Source organism: Neoarius graeffei, chromosome 9 (genome assembly GCF_027579695.1).
Source record: "Neoarius graeffei isolate fNeoGra1 chromosome 9, fNeoGra1.pri, whole genome shotgun sequence".
Taxonomy (NCBI): Eukaryota; Metazoa; Chordata; class Actinopteri; order Siluriformes; family Ariidae; genus Neoarius; species Neoarius graeffei.
Genome location: NC_083577.1, coordinates 60,406,620 through 60,419,726, shown reverse-complemented (window position 1 = coordinate 60,419,726; position 13,107 = coordinate 60,406,620).

The following is a 13,107-nucleotide window of genomic DNA, read 5'->3' as shown; positions in this document are numbered from 1 at the left end:
ATTTGAGGTACTTGTACTTTGAGTATTTTCATTTTATGCAACTTCATTTCCATTTTACTTCTAATCTACAGGCAAATATTGCACTTTTTACTCCACTACTTTTTTCTGACAGCTTTAGCTACTACTGTAGTCATTTTTCAGATAACAAAGTTTCATATCCTTTCTGTTCAGTGAAAACTGCTTATCTCCAAATGTGTTGATTTCGAATGTTTGTAGATTAAGTGTTCCTTTATGGGTTAAGAAAATTGTTGCACTTCAGCTAAATCAACTATTTAATAACCCTCTTGGATTAGCTGGAAAATGCATCATCACAAAAATGAAAACAGGGCTGTTTTTCTGAGGTCATGAAAAGCTGACTTTTTAGAGACACATGGTTCAGGACAGCGACACTACAAACATATGAAGATCTTGCAAAATATGATGCTTTACTGTCGATTAAATTACCCAAAAGTACATAAAGTAATTAAAAATTAGCTCACGCTTACATCTACAACACTAAAATGCAACACATTAATGAAGCAGTAATATTAATCCAAAAACATCATATATAATAGTAAAACAATGACAGGGACCATTTTACTGCACACATTGAGTACTTTAACGTTCAACATTTTAACTACATTTTGCTGATAATACTTACATATTTTTACTTAAGTAAGGGTTTGAATGCAGGACTTTTACTTGTATTGGAGTATTTTCATCCATGCATCCATTATCTGTAGCCACTTAGCCTGTCCTACAGGGTCACAGACAAGCTGGAGTCTATCCCAGCTGACTATGGGCGAGAGGCGGGGTACACCCTGGACAAGTCACCAGGTTATCATAGGGCTGACACATAGGGACAGACAACCATTCACATTCACACCTACAGTCAATTTAGAGCCACCAATTAGCCTAACCTGCATGTCTTTGGACTGTGGGGGAAACCGGAGCACCCGGAGGAAACCCACGCAGACACGGGGAGAACATGCAAACTCCACACAGAAAGGCCCTCATCGGCCACTGGGCTTAAACCCAAAACCTTCTTGCTGTGAGGTGACAGTGCTAACCACTACACCACCATGCCGCCCAAGTATTTTCACTGCTACTTAATTAAAGTATCTGAATACTTCTTTTACCACTGCAGCTAAATGTGCCATTTGCAACTATATTAAGTATTTACTATAGCAAAAAACACTTCGCATGGTGAAAATGAATTTGAATTACACAACAGGTAAACCCATTATTTCGGTGGTTTATTGTTCGGTTGCAACTGTAGAAGTGCATACATTATATATTTAGAAAATAAATCTGATTAAAATCTGATTATTTGCTGCCTCAGGGGGACCCCCCCCACACATTTTTCCTAGTTTTCCCATTATGAGGTTACTTATACAACCCTGATTCCGAAAAAGTTGGGACAAAGTACAAATTGTAAATAAAAACGGAATGCAATAATTTACAAATCTCAAAAACTGATATTGTATTCACAATAGAACATAGACAACATATCAAATGTAGAAAGTGAGACATTTTGAAATTTCATGCTAAATATTGGCTCATTTGAAATTTCATGACAGCAACACATCTCAAAAAAGTTGGGACAGGGGCAATAAGAGGCTGGAAAAGTTAAAGGTACAAAAAAGGAACAGCTGGAGGACCAAATTGCAACTCATTAGGTCAATTGGCAATAGGTCATTAACATGACTGGGTATAAAAAGAGCATCTTGAAGTGGCAGCGGCTCTCAGAAGTAAAGACGGGAAGAGGATCACCAATCCCCCTAATTAAGCGCCGACAAATAGTGGAGCAATATCAGAAAGGAGTTCGACAGTGTAAAATTGCAAAGAGTTTGAACATATCATCATCTACAGTGCATAATATCATCAAAAGATTCAGAGAATCTGGAAGAATCTCTGTGCATAAGGGTCAAGGCCGGAAAACCATACTGGGTGCCTGTGATCTTCGGGCCCTTAGACGGCACTGCATCACATACAGGCATGCTTCTGTATTGGAAATCACAAAATGGGCTCAGGAATATTTCCAGAGAACATTATCTGTGAACACAATTCACAGTGCTATCTGCCGTTGCCAGCTAAAACTCTATAGTTCAAAGAAGAAGCTGTATCTAAACATGATCCAGAAGCGCAGACGTCTTCTCTGGGCCAAGGCTCATTTAAAATGGACTGTGGCAAAGTGGAAAACTGTTCTGTGGTCAGACGAATCAAAATTTGAAGTTCTTTATGGAAATCAGGGACGCCGTGTCATTCGGACTAAAGAGGAGAAGGACGACCCAAGTTGTTATCAGCGCTCAGTTCAGAAGTCTGCATCTCTGATGGTATGGGGTTGCATTAGTGCGTGTGGCATGGGCAGCTTACACATCTGGAAAGACACCATCAATGCTGAAAGGTATATCCAGGTTCTAGAGCAACATATGCTCCCATCCAGACGACGTCTCTTTCAGGGAAGACCTTGCATTTTCCGACATGACAATGCCAAACCACATACTGCATCAATTACAGCATCATGGCTGCGTAGAAGAAGGGTCCGGGTACTGAACTGGCCAGCCTGCAGTCCAGATCCTTCACCCATAGAAAACATTTGGCGCATCACAAAACGGAAGATAAGACAAAAAAGACCTAAGACAGTTGAGCAACTAGAATCCTACATTAGACAAGAATGGGTTAACATTCCTATCCCTATACTTGAGCAACTTGTCTCCTCAGTCCCCAGACGTTTACAGACTGTTGTAAAGAGAAAAGGGGATGTCTCACAGTGGAAAACATGGCCTTGTCCCAACTTTTTTGAGATGTGTCGTTGTCATGAAATTTAAAATCACCTAATTTTTCTCTTTAAATCAGGGGTCACCAAACTACAGCCCGCTGGCCGACTCCGGCCTGCCACCCCCCTTTGACCGGCCCCCCAGCCCCTCTGCCCCCCACCACTTGAACCGGCCCTATGAGGCAATCCCCAAAAGTGGTTATGGCCTATTATTTTTTAAATTGCTTTTTGGCAAATAATAACATGTCTGCATCTTGTATTTTGTTGATTTTATCAATTAAAATTGATATTTAGTTATAAAATGAACTATTCATATTTTCCGAATTTTCGTCATATGGTCGCGATCAAGCAGTGACAGGCAGCGCACGCGCAGAGAACTGTCAGTGTTCAGGACAGCAAAATGGCTAGCAGTCAGCGAAAAGCTGACAGAGAGTGCAGAGTTTTTAAAGAACAGTGGACCACCGATTATTTTTTCGTTCAGTGTAAGGACCGTGCAGTTTGTCTTGTTTGTAAAGAAAGTGTGCCGGTTTTCAAAGAATATAATCTGCGTCGTCACTACGAAACCCGCCACAAAGAGTATGCTAGTTTGCGAGGGCAAACAAGAGAAGATAGGATTCGGAGGATGAAATGCAGACTGGCTGCAAAACAGAATGTATTCCTTCACCAAACCCAGATCAACCAGGCTGCTGTCCGAGCTAGCTATAAGGTAGCTCACCTACTAGCTACCCATGGAAAGCCGCTTACTGATGGGGACTTTGTTAAAGTATGCATGCTTGCTGTGGCCAAGGAGGTGTGTCCCGACAAGGAGTACAAATCAACAAGTACAAATCCAGCTCACCTACATATACTACTGATTTTGATTCCCATTATTCTGTATTATGCTTTAGTTTTGACCTGTAAATGGCCTACTGCTCATTTCATTTTCACCTTGACCTAAAAAATGTTTACTGAACATGCTCAAATGGATAGGCATAAGAGCTGGCTAGTTGGTCTATTGCTCATATTATTATAATTTCACTGTTTTTTAAAAATGTATTTATTTTCTAGGCCTATTTATTTGACCTTTATTCAGTGCTGCACACAATTATTAATATTATTAATAATATCAACAGGCCTACCTACAATTTATAATTTTCCACTCACCTTTGCCAGTGTCAATCACCTCAACTAGGCAGATGTTTCTTACCTTGACAGCTTTGATGTTATTTTTATTAGAAAATAAATAAATGGAATATCTGTGGTATTTCAAGTTAAAACAAAGTGTGAAGACTCGATTACTACTTTTGCAAACCACTAGTAAAGATAAACAAATATGTGCCAGGAATCAAGTGTTGATATAGTAGTGTGGATATAGTAGTGTTGATATAGTAGTGTGGATATAGTAGTGTTGATATAGTAGTGTTGATATAGTAGTGTGGATATAGTAGTGTTGATATAGTAGTGTGGGTATAGTAGTGGGGATATAGTAGTGGGGATGGCTGTGCCAGGCTAGTAATCTCTACTACACAATGAGGCCTGCTGGTGGTCATATTTGTCTGGGTCATACAATTCTATGTTATATAGCTGACCTGACCCTGGCCCCCCATCACAGTCAGGAACGACAATGTGGCCCCCAGAGAAAAAAGTTTGGTGACCCCTGCTTTAAATGATACATTTTCTCAGTTTAAACATTTGACATGTCATCTATGTTCTATTCTGAACAAAATATGGAATTTTGAAACTTCCACATCATTGCATTCCTTTTTTATTTACAATTTGGACTTTGTCCCAACTTTTTTGGAATCGGGGTTGTAAGTGGGTATAGTAAAGGCAGTGACTGAGTTAGTGTCAAAATCAGATTTTAAAAAGACAGTTTACTTTGCAAACATGAGCAATGACACTTCTGCAGTCCTCATTTTGAGAGAAATTACTTCACATGCAAATGTCATTCATATATATATATATATATATATATATATATATATATATATATATATATATATATATATATATATATATATGTTATTTACCAGCTGGGAGGTCCGTATCATGAAATACCGTGACTGAGGTCTTGAAAGTACTGAGCGAGGCCCTCTGGGCCGAGGTCAGTATTCAAGGCCGGGGTCACGGTATTTCACCATACGGACTGACCTTAAGCTGGTAAATAATATATATATTTATTTATTTACCAAATTCTAACAGAAAGTGAGAGCGCCCAAAAGGAAAAACTGAGCTGCGCCGCCATTTTAAATCCTCATTCACAGCTGTAATGCAAATTGCTTCCTCCTCGGTATACAAGCGCACTTCCATGGCAGGAAAAAAACTACATTTTGCCACCTACGTAGTAGTCTGGCTAACGCGACTGCAAAGCTCTACGAGCTATTGGTCTGGCCAAGATATTAAGCCCAACCGTTTCCCAGAGCCCGTGGTTGACCCGCCTCCCTGAAATGCCTCAGTTTGCTACTGGTCAAAGCCAGAAAAGGCTGTGACAAAGCTTAAACCAATCACATCACTCTTTCCTCTGACGTATGTGACGCGACGGGGCTAACTGGTAGATTAAACTCTTACCGAAGCCGGTCGGGAGCAAGGCGAAAACGTCCTTCCTTTCAATAAATACCTCCAGGGCTGCTCTTTGCTCCGTTTTCAGTGAGAACTTGCTCCATGTTCGTAATGTTTCTAGTGAATGAAGTGCTTCCGGCATAGATTCTGTAAACAATCTATGGCTTCCGGTCGCAGTTCTACTACGTCACTGCCTTGAACACGCCTCTACCCAGGGCCGTTGGAGATGCTCAAAGTTGATTGGTTCCCGATTTTTCGGGAGCTTGGAAGAGCTGTAGATAACTTGCCTGGCCAGACTAAGCTCGCAACAGGCCCTCATGTTGCATCACGCTTAGGATGGGCGGGCCCAGGCTACCTACATAGTCCCCTATTTATACAAAATTGAGTCATTCAGGATTCAGCCATGTTTTTGCTCGGCGTTAGCAACAGTTACAGGTTTTTAGCTTTCTCCTGAAATGTTTTATTTCTTCTTCCTCAGGGTAGTAAAACTCGCTTTCTCTGTGAACACTGTCGTTATCACTGTCCATGATGTAAAATTAATGCTATTCTCCTGAGAAATGCGAAAAATAAATGTTGACAAAAATTGCTACGATGTTTGTTGTTGTTGTGAATGAGTGAGTCGCCAGAGGTCCGTAACCGGGGTCTGTAACTGGGGTCCGTCTAGTAGGATATGGACCCGCTTGCCAACCAATCAGAGCGCAGGATTTGATGGAAACTGGACCACGAAAAAATAAATAGAATTAATTAAAACAGGGATATCATTAAATATGACAAAGTCAAGCCAAATCACTGACATCACCATAGTAACAAACATTTTGTTGTCCTGACTTTGTCGTCACAAATGATCTGTTTCCACACACTGTGGGTTATGATCATAGTTATGTGTAACACTGAAGACTATGATGTATTTATTAAGTGTTGCACTGGACATTGAATCATTATTCAGTAAAGGTAACCCAATTTGTTTCCTTCAAATGGCAGATTAAGAAATATTTATTTTCCACTTCTGACACCATCACTAGTGAAGTCCCTCAAGGGTTTCCTTTAAGGCCCAATTATTTTTCCATATATGTATATGTTCCATATATGTTTCCAGAGAGACATGATGGATAGAAGCACAACATTTTCTTTCGTTGTTATGTTAGTGGAAACAAGTGGCTAAACTGTTGTCTTGAGGACACCGTAATTAGAAAGGACAATTAGCTAAATAAAAGCAAATTAGAAGTGATAAGTTTTAGAATATAAATTTGTAATATGAATGTACTCATAGCTTTTTTCATAAAATTGATTAAACTATGCCTAGCACCATACATGAAATCTCACACTTTGTCATTGATTAATGTTTAAAAGTTAATTAATCTTGAATTAAACTGTATCCCCTTCGGACATAATGTGTACAATTGTACACATGAAATTCCATAGCATGAAGTTCCACAGCATTTTTCCTTGTGTCTAAAGGGGATAATATGGCGGCACGGTGGTGTAATAGTTAGCACTGTCCCCTCACAGCAAGAAGGTCCTGGGTTTGAGCCAAGTGGCCGACGAGGGCCTTTCTGTGTGGAGTTTGCATGTTCTCCCCGTGTCTGCGTGGGTTTCCTCCGGGCACTCCGGTTTCCCCCACAGTCCAAAGACATGCAGGTTAGGCTAATTGGTGGATCTAAATTGACCGTAGGTGTGAATGTGAGTGTGAATGGTTGTTCTACTTCCTTGTCTCCAGACTGCCAGATGGTGCAGTTTAGACTGTGTGAAACCCCTTGCGCTAGCCACATCTCTTGCCAAGAATTTATACCCAAGTTGTCAACTTGTGACATATGACATGCCCTAAATGATAAAACAGTAGTACGCACATCTATCATTGCCTTTTGCTTTCTCACCGTTGTCAAGATCAGACGTGGATGCAACACAGCTATCTTACGGAGTTGTCTCCACAGTTTTACCCTTCGGATCGGATTGAATATATCATCATCAGTGGATTCCAGTTTAGAAAAGCTAGTCTTAGAAGAAGGTGAGTTATCTTTGCTGTGCAGACCCACCACACCGGTCTAGCACGCTGACTAGCATTCGCAGCTAGGTACAGTCCGATGCCCACACCCCAGAATTGGAACACCGTACTATAATCACCTCACACTCTTGTCTGAACATGTGCTAGCGCCCAGCCCCCGGTGCAACACATTTTCTTAAACCATAACCGACGCCATCCCCAGCTCGGCTTCGAGAGGTAAGTTCAGTTGCGTGGTGACAGACCTCTCCACCGGTCTAGCACAATCAGTAGCGCACTAGGGCCCAGTCCCTGGTGCAGCAGCGCAATAGTGAAACGACCACTACCTGTCCCCATTCCCCAGCACAGCGTAGCGAAACAATAAATAAAGAGCACCTGTTTACCCGTGCCTTTTTCCGCTTCACAAGTGCAAGGTGCTCAGCCCCCAGCACCAAAACATTTGTATGGCCTCAAGCTTACAGTGAATCAGATTGGATTACAGCACTGTTAACAAGCAGTTCTCTTGTGTGTTCTCTCCATGACACATAACGTTAACTGATTGTGTGTTAATAGGCTACAATAATTAATACAATAACATTAACACAATTGATAAGTATGGCCTGGTGTGTTCTGTGTGGTACACCCATGGAAGTGGAAGATCCACATGATCGCTGCCCCAGCTGCCTGGGAATTAATCATCTCAGAGAGGCTATGACTGATCCATGTGTGCATTGTAGCCTGCTCTCCATACAACAACCGCAGGCACGATTAGCAGGCATTGATGGAAAAGAAGACTGCCTTGTCTCTTCTCCTCCAGCTCAGGAGCGCGCAGGTAAGTGCCCAGTGGCTACGCGCCCAGTGGCTTCGCATGCTCCCCCAAAAGTGAAAAAGCCCAAACGTTCACAGGAGCTGACATGCAGGGTAGATCAATTGACAGAGAGTGTTGCACATATAAGAGAGATGCTTATTAGTATGCATTCACAACATGCGTCACAGCCTGGCTCTCAGACAGAGGATAAGGCCCCTCTGCCTGCTTCACAGCCAATCCTGCCTCCATCTCCCCTACACAGAGAGGAGGATATGGTTTCTCTTGCTGCCACAGATAGCTTGTTTCCTTTGGGCGGAGGTTTTTCATTCCCAGATGACCATATTGCCTTCCACTCTCCTGCTACAGAGAGTGGCAGGGAGTCAGAGGACGAGCCAGAATCATCAGTGGTCAATGCCACTCTAGCAGGAACCATTCGAATGGCCCTGGCAAAGCTTAACATAGAACCTCTTCCTCAGAGTCTGGTGCAGACAAACTGTCTTTGCCGCTTATCCACACACAGCAATGATCTCTTTGTCCCTCACTGTGAGGACTTTGTTAAGATGTTTACTGAGGCACTAAAGGAGGCAAATACCAGCAGAATGGACCATCCCACTAGACTGTTGGCTTCCATGGCAAACCCAGGCTCTGCAGGCCTGGGCCCCATGCCACCGGTGGAGTCAGCGGTGGTGTCACTGGTTGCCCCACCTGATGAAGCCCTTCATGCTGACCTGTGGTGCCCTAGCCCAGAGTGCAGACGCACTGACAATTTGGTGTGTAGAGCTTATAACACTCAGGCTACAATGGGGCGGGTCCTGAATACCATGGCCCATCTACTACTTGCTTTGCAGACAACCCTACAGCCAACCTCAGATGCGGCTGCCTCTGAGTTGATAGACACTGCTCTTCAGGGCGTGGGGGCAATGACTAAGCAGTGTGGTAAGTCTATGGGACTGCTACTCCAAGCCCACAGGCAGATCTGGGTAGCACAGTCCCCTCTTCCTGATGTAGCTAGGAATGTCTTGCGCCAACTACCCTTGGCCCCTGGGCAGGTGTTTGGCCCAGCAGCGCAAGAGGCTCTAAACTGCTGCCAACTTGCTTCTGAAACGCGCTCCCAACATGTGAAACCGAGACCTGCTTTCAGACGACCTCAGGCATTGCCACCACCTACCTTTCGCAGCGCCCCTTCCTACCACCGCCATACAGCAGCAGCCTTCCAGCAGCCTCAGCGGAGGCAAACAGAACATGGCTTTCCCCAGTGTGGAACACGTGGCAGACCCCCTACCTCTTTTCCAAGGGTGACTCACAGCCGTCCCCCCAAAGCTGCACACCACCCACAGTCACGAGACTGATGGTGCGTGGCCGGCGGCAGGGCATTTTACTCCTCAACAGCTGGAGTATTGGGGCTCAACAACACCAAACCTGTGGGTCCTGAACACCCTCAAAGGTGGCTATCGCCTTCAATTTCGCCGCCGGCCTCCTCTAAACTTAGGGCTATGTGTCACGCGTGCTCAAAGCCCGGAACCACATTCTGCCCTACTATCAGAAATTCAGTCCCTCTTAAACAAAGATGCCATAGAAGAAATAGACCCCCAGACATGTCGGGGTGTGTTCTCCACCTACTTTGTCGTACCCAGGAAAGATGGCGGGCTCCGGCCAATACTAGACCTATGCCATCTAAACACTTACCTCAAGCAGCTGCCCTTTCGTATGCTGCATACTTCGGACATGCTCCACTCAGTGGAGGTGGGAGACTGGTTCATTACAGTGGATCTACGAGACGAGTATTTTCACGTACCCATTCATCCTCAGCACCATCTCTTCCTTCATTTCCATTTCGAAGCTTGCTTGTTCCAGTTCAAGGTGCTTCCTTTTGGGCTATCACTGGGCCCCCGGGTCTTTACCAGGTGCATGTGCGAAGCCCTGTCTCCATTACATCACCAGGGCATCCGCATCCTACCCTATCTGGATGACTGGCTGCTTTGTGCACGGTCCCCAGAGCAAGCGGCTGTGAATGCTCAGATACTACTCAATCATGTTTCAGCTCTCGGTTTGACGGTGAACTTCGAGAAGAGCACACTGGAACCGACTCAGACCATCAACTTCATAGGCATTCACCTGAATGCATTCACGCTACAAGCGTGCCTGACTCAGGGAAGAATTTGCAACATACTGGGGCTGGCCACACGAGTCCAGTCAAGTCGGCCCGTCCGCTATGGCCTGCTGCTGTATCTTGCAGGCATGTTGGCAGCTGCAGCACCTGTTATTACATTAGGCAGGCTTCATCTCCGGCCTTTCCAATCATGGCTGAGGGCCAAGAGACTCTCAGCTCAGACCCAAAAGTGTGTGCTGGTGTTGATGACACCAAAGGGCATTGCCTCTCTGAAGCAGTGGGCACTGAGATCTTTTCTTCTGAGGGGAGTCACACTGGGACCACCCCCAGCTCAGAGGGAGGTCATCACCACGGATGCCAGTCAACACAGCTGGGGCGGAGTGTGGAATCACCAGGGGATTCATGGTGTGTGGCAGGACAGGTTCTGGTCCTGCCACATAAACTATCTGGAACTGTGGGCTGTCTGGCTGACGCTACAGCACTTCAGAGGACAGCTGGAACGCAAACATGTCCTTATTCGGTTGGACAACACTCCAACAGTATATCACATCAACCACCGGGGGGGACGAGGTCCTCCTTGGTGAACACCCTAACCAGGCAGATCTGGCTATGGGCGGATGCACACCTGCTATCTCTGAGGGTGATACATGTGGCCGGGAAGAAGAATTGTGTAGTGGACACTCTCTCTCGGGGTGGGCCCCTCATGGGGGAGTGGCACCTGAATGAGGAGGTAGTTCAGATGATTTGGAAAACATATGGACAAGCAGAGGTGGACCTATTTGCCACCAGAGAGACGACACACTGTCCAAAGTAGTTCTGCCTGCGGGGCGAGCCTGGGTCCCTGGGGCAGGATGCGTTGGCCCATCAGTGGCCAAACCTGAGGCTGTATGCATTCCCTCCATTCCCACTGATATGGCAGATACTCAAGCGCATACAGACGACCAACCAGCCTGTGCTTCTGGTCACGCCATACCGTGTATACAGTCCCTGGTTTTATCTTCTGAAAGCACTGTTGACAGGTCCACCCAGCCCTCTACCAGTCAAAACAGACCTGCTGACCCAGTTGAATGGCAGTCTGTGGCACAGACACCCTCAGAGACTGAAGCTCTGGGTCTGGCCCTTGGGGGCTCATCCAGCATACTGGAATGTTCACAGGGGGTCAGGAACACTCTTCTAAATGCTCGTTCTCCATCTACATGCCTGTTGTATAGTGGCAGATGGAAATATTATTCAGCATGGTGTTCTGAACGCAGTATTGACCCAGTGGCAAGTACTTTGAAGAACATTTTGGAATTTCTGCAGGGCCTTTTGGAGGCTGGTCGCTCTGCATTGACCCTGAGAGGATATGTGGCTACGATGTCAGCCTACAGAGGTCCAATTGATGGGCACCCTGTTGGGGCGCATAAGATGATTGTGACCTCCCTGAAAGGTGCAAAACGTTTGAATCCACCTCGCAAATGCGTCGTACCTCAGTGGGACCTCCATGTTGTGTTGAACAGTCTCTGTAGCCCTCCATACGAACCTCTGGGGAGTGCTGACATTAAGTGGCTTTCAATGAAGACTGCTTTCCTGATTGCAGTGTCCTCAGCGAAAAGGGTAAGAGAGCTGCAAGCACTCTCTGTCAGCCCACTGTGTCTGCAGTGGGGGCCAGAGATCTCACGAGTAACGTTGTGGCCGAACCCTACTTTTCTACCTAAAGTGTTGGGTCCAGATTTTGTTAACAGGCCTCTGATTATTCCTACTTTAGATCCTTCAGATAATACACTGAACATGGACCTTTGTCATGTTAGGGCACTTAGGCAGTATGTGACAGCCACAGCAGACTGGTGAACCACTGACCAATTGTTTGTGTGCTTCAGTGACAGATGTAAAGGAGCGGCCTTGTCTAAGGATAGGTTGGCTCATTGGATTACAGACACTATATCTTACGCTTATTTTTCTACAGGCCATGACATGCCGACGGCAGTGAAATGTCACTCCACTCGTTCTGTGTCTACCTCTTGGGCTGCCCTGAAGGGTGTGAGTCTATTGGATATTTGTTCGGCTGCAACCTGGACGTCGGCCTGCACATTTTCCAGGTTCTACAGGATAAATGTTGCTACTAGTTCTTCATCATGCATGCAGGCTGTGTTTAGCGCTGCTCCATCTGTTCATTAGCTGTGGACAACAGCAGTTTCTTTCATGGGAGGTGTGAGCTTTACAGCCTCCACCAGTTCTTGATTGTTACAAATACAATAATAGAAGTGTAACTAATCTGACTTGTTCAATAAAGTGAAGTCAGTAACATAACACTAGTCTGTGGTGTTTTTTCCTTTGTTATGTCTTATGTATTAGTTGGGCCCTCATGACAGCTTGGACATTAGTCTTCCACACAGTCTAAACTGCTCCATCTGGCGGTCTGGAGACAAGGAAGTACAACCCCGATTCCAAAAAAGTTGGGACAAAGTACAAATTGTAAATAAAAACAGAATGCAATAATTTACAAATCTCAAAAACTGATATTGTATTCACAATAGAACATAGACAATATATCAAATGTCAAAAGTGAGACATTTTGAAATTTCATGCCAAATATTGGCTCATTTGAAATTTCTTGACAGCAACACATCTCAAAAAAGTTAGGACAGGGGCAATAAGAGGCTGGAAAAGTTAAAGGTACAAAAAAGGAACAGCTGGAGGACCAAATTGCAACTCATCTCATCCCATTCTCATTATCTCTAGCCGCTTTATCCTTCTACAGGGTCGCAGGCAAGCTGGAGCCTATCCCAGCTGACTACGGGCGAAAGGCGGGGTACACCCTGGACAAGTCGCCAGGTCATCACAGGGCTGACACATAGACACAGACAACCATTCACACTCACATTCACAACTACGGTCAATTTAGAGTCACCAGTTAACCTAACCTGCATGTCTTT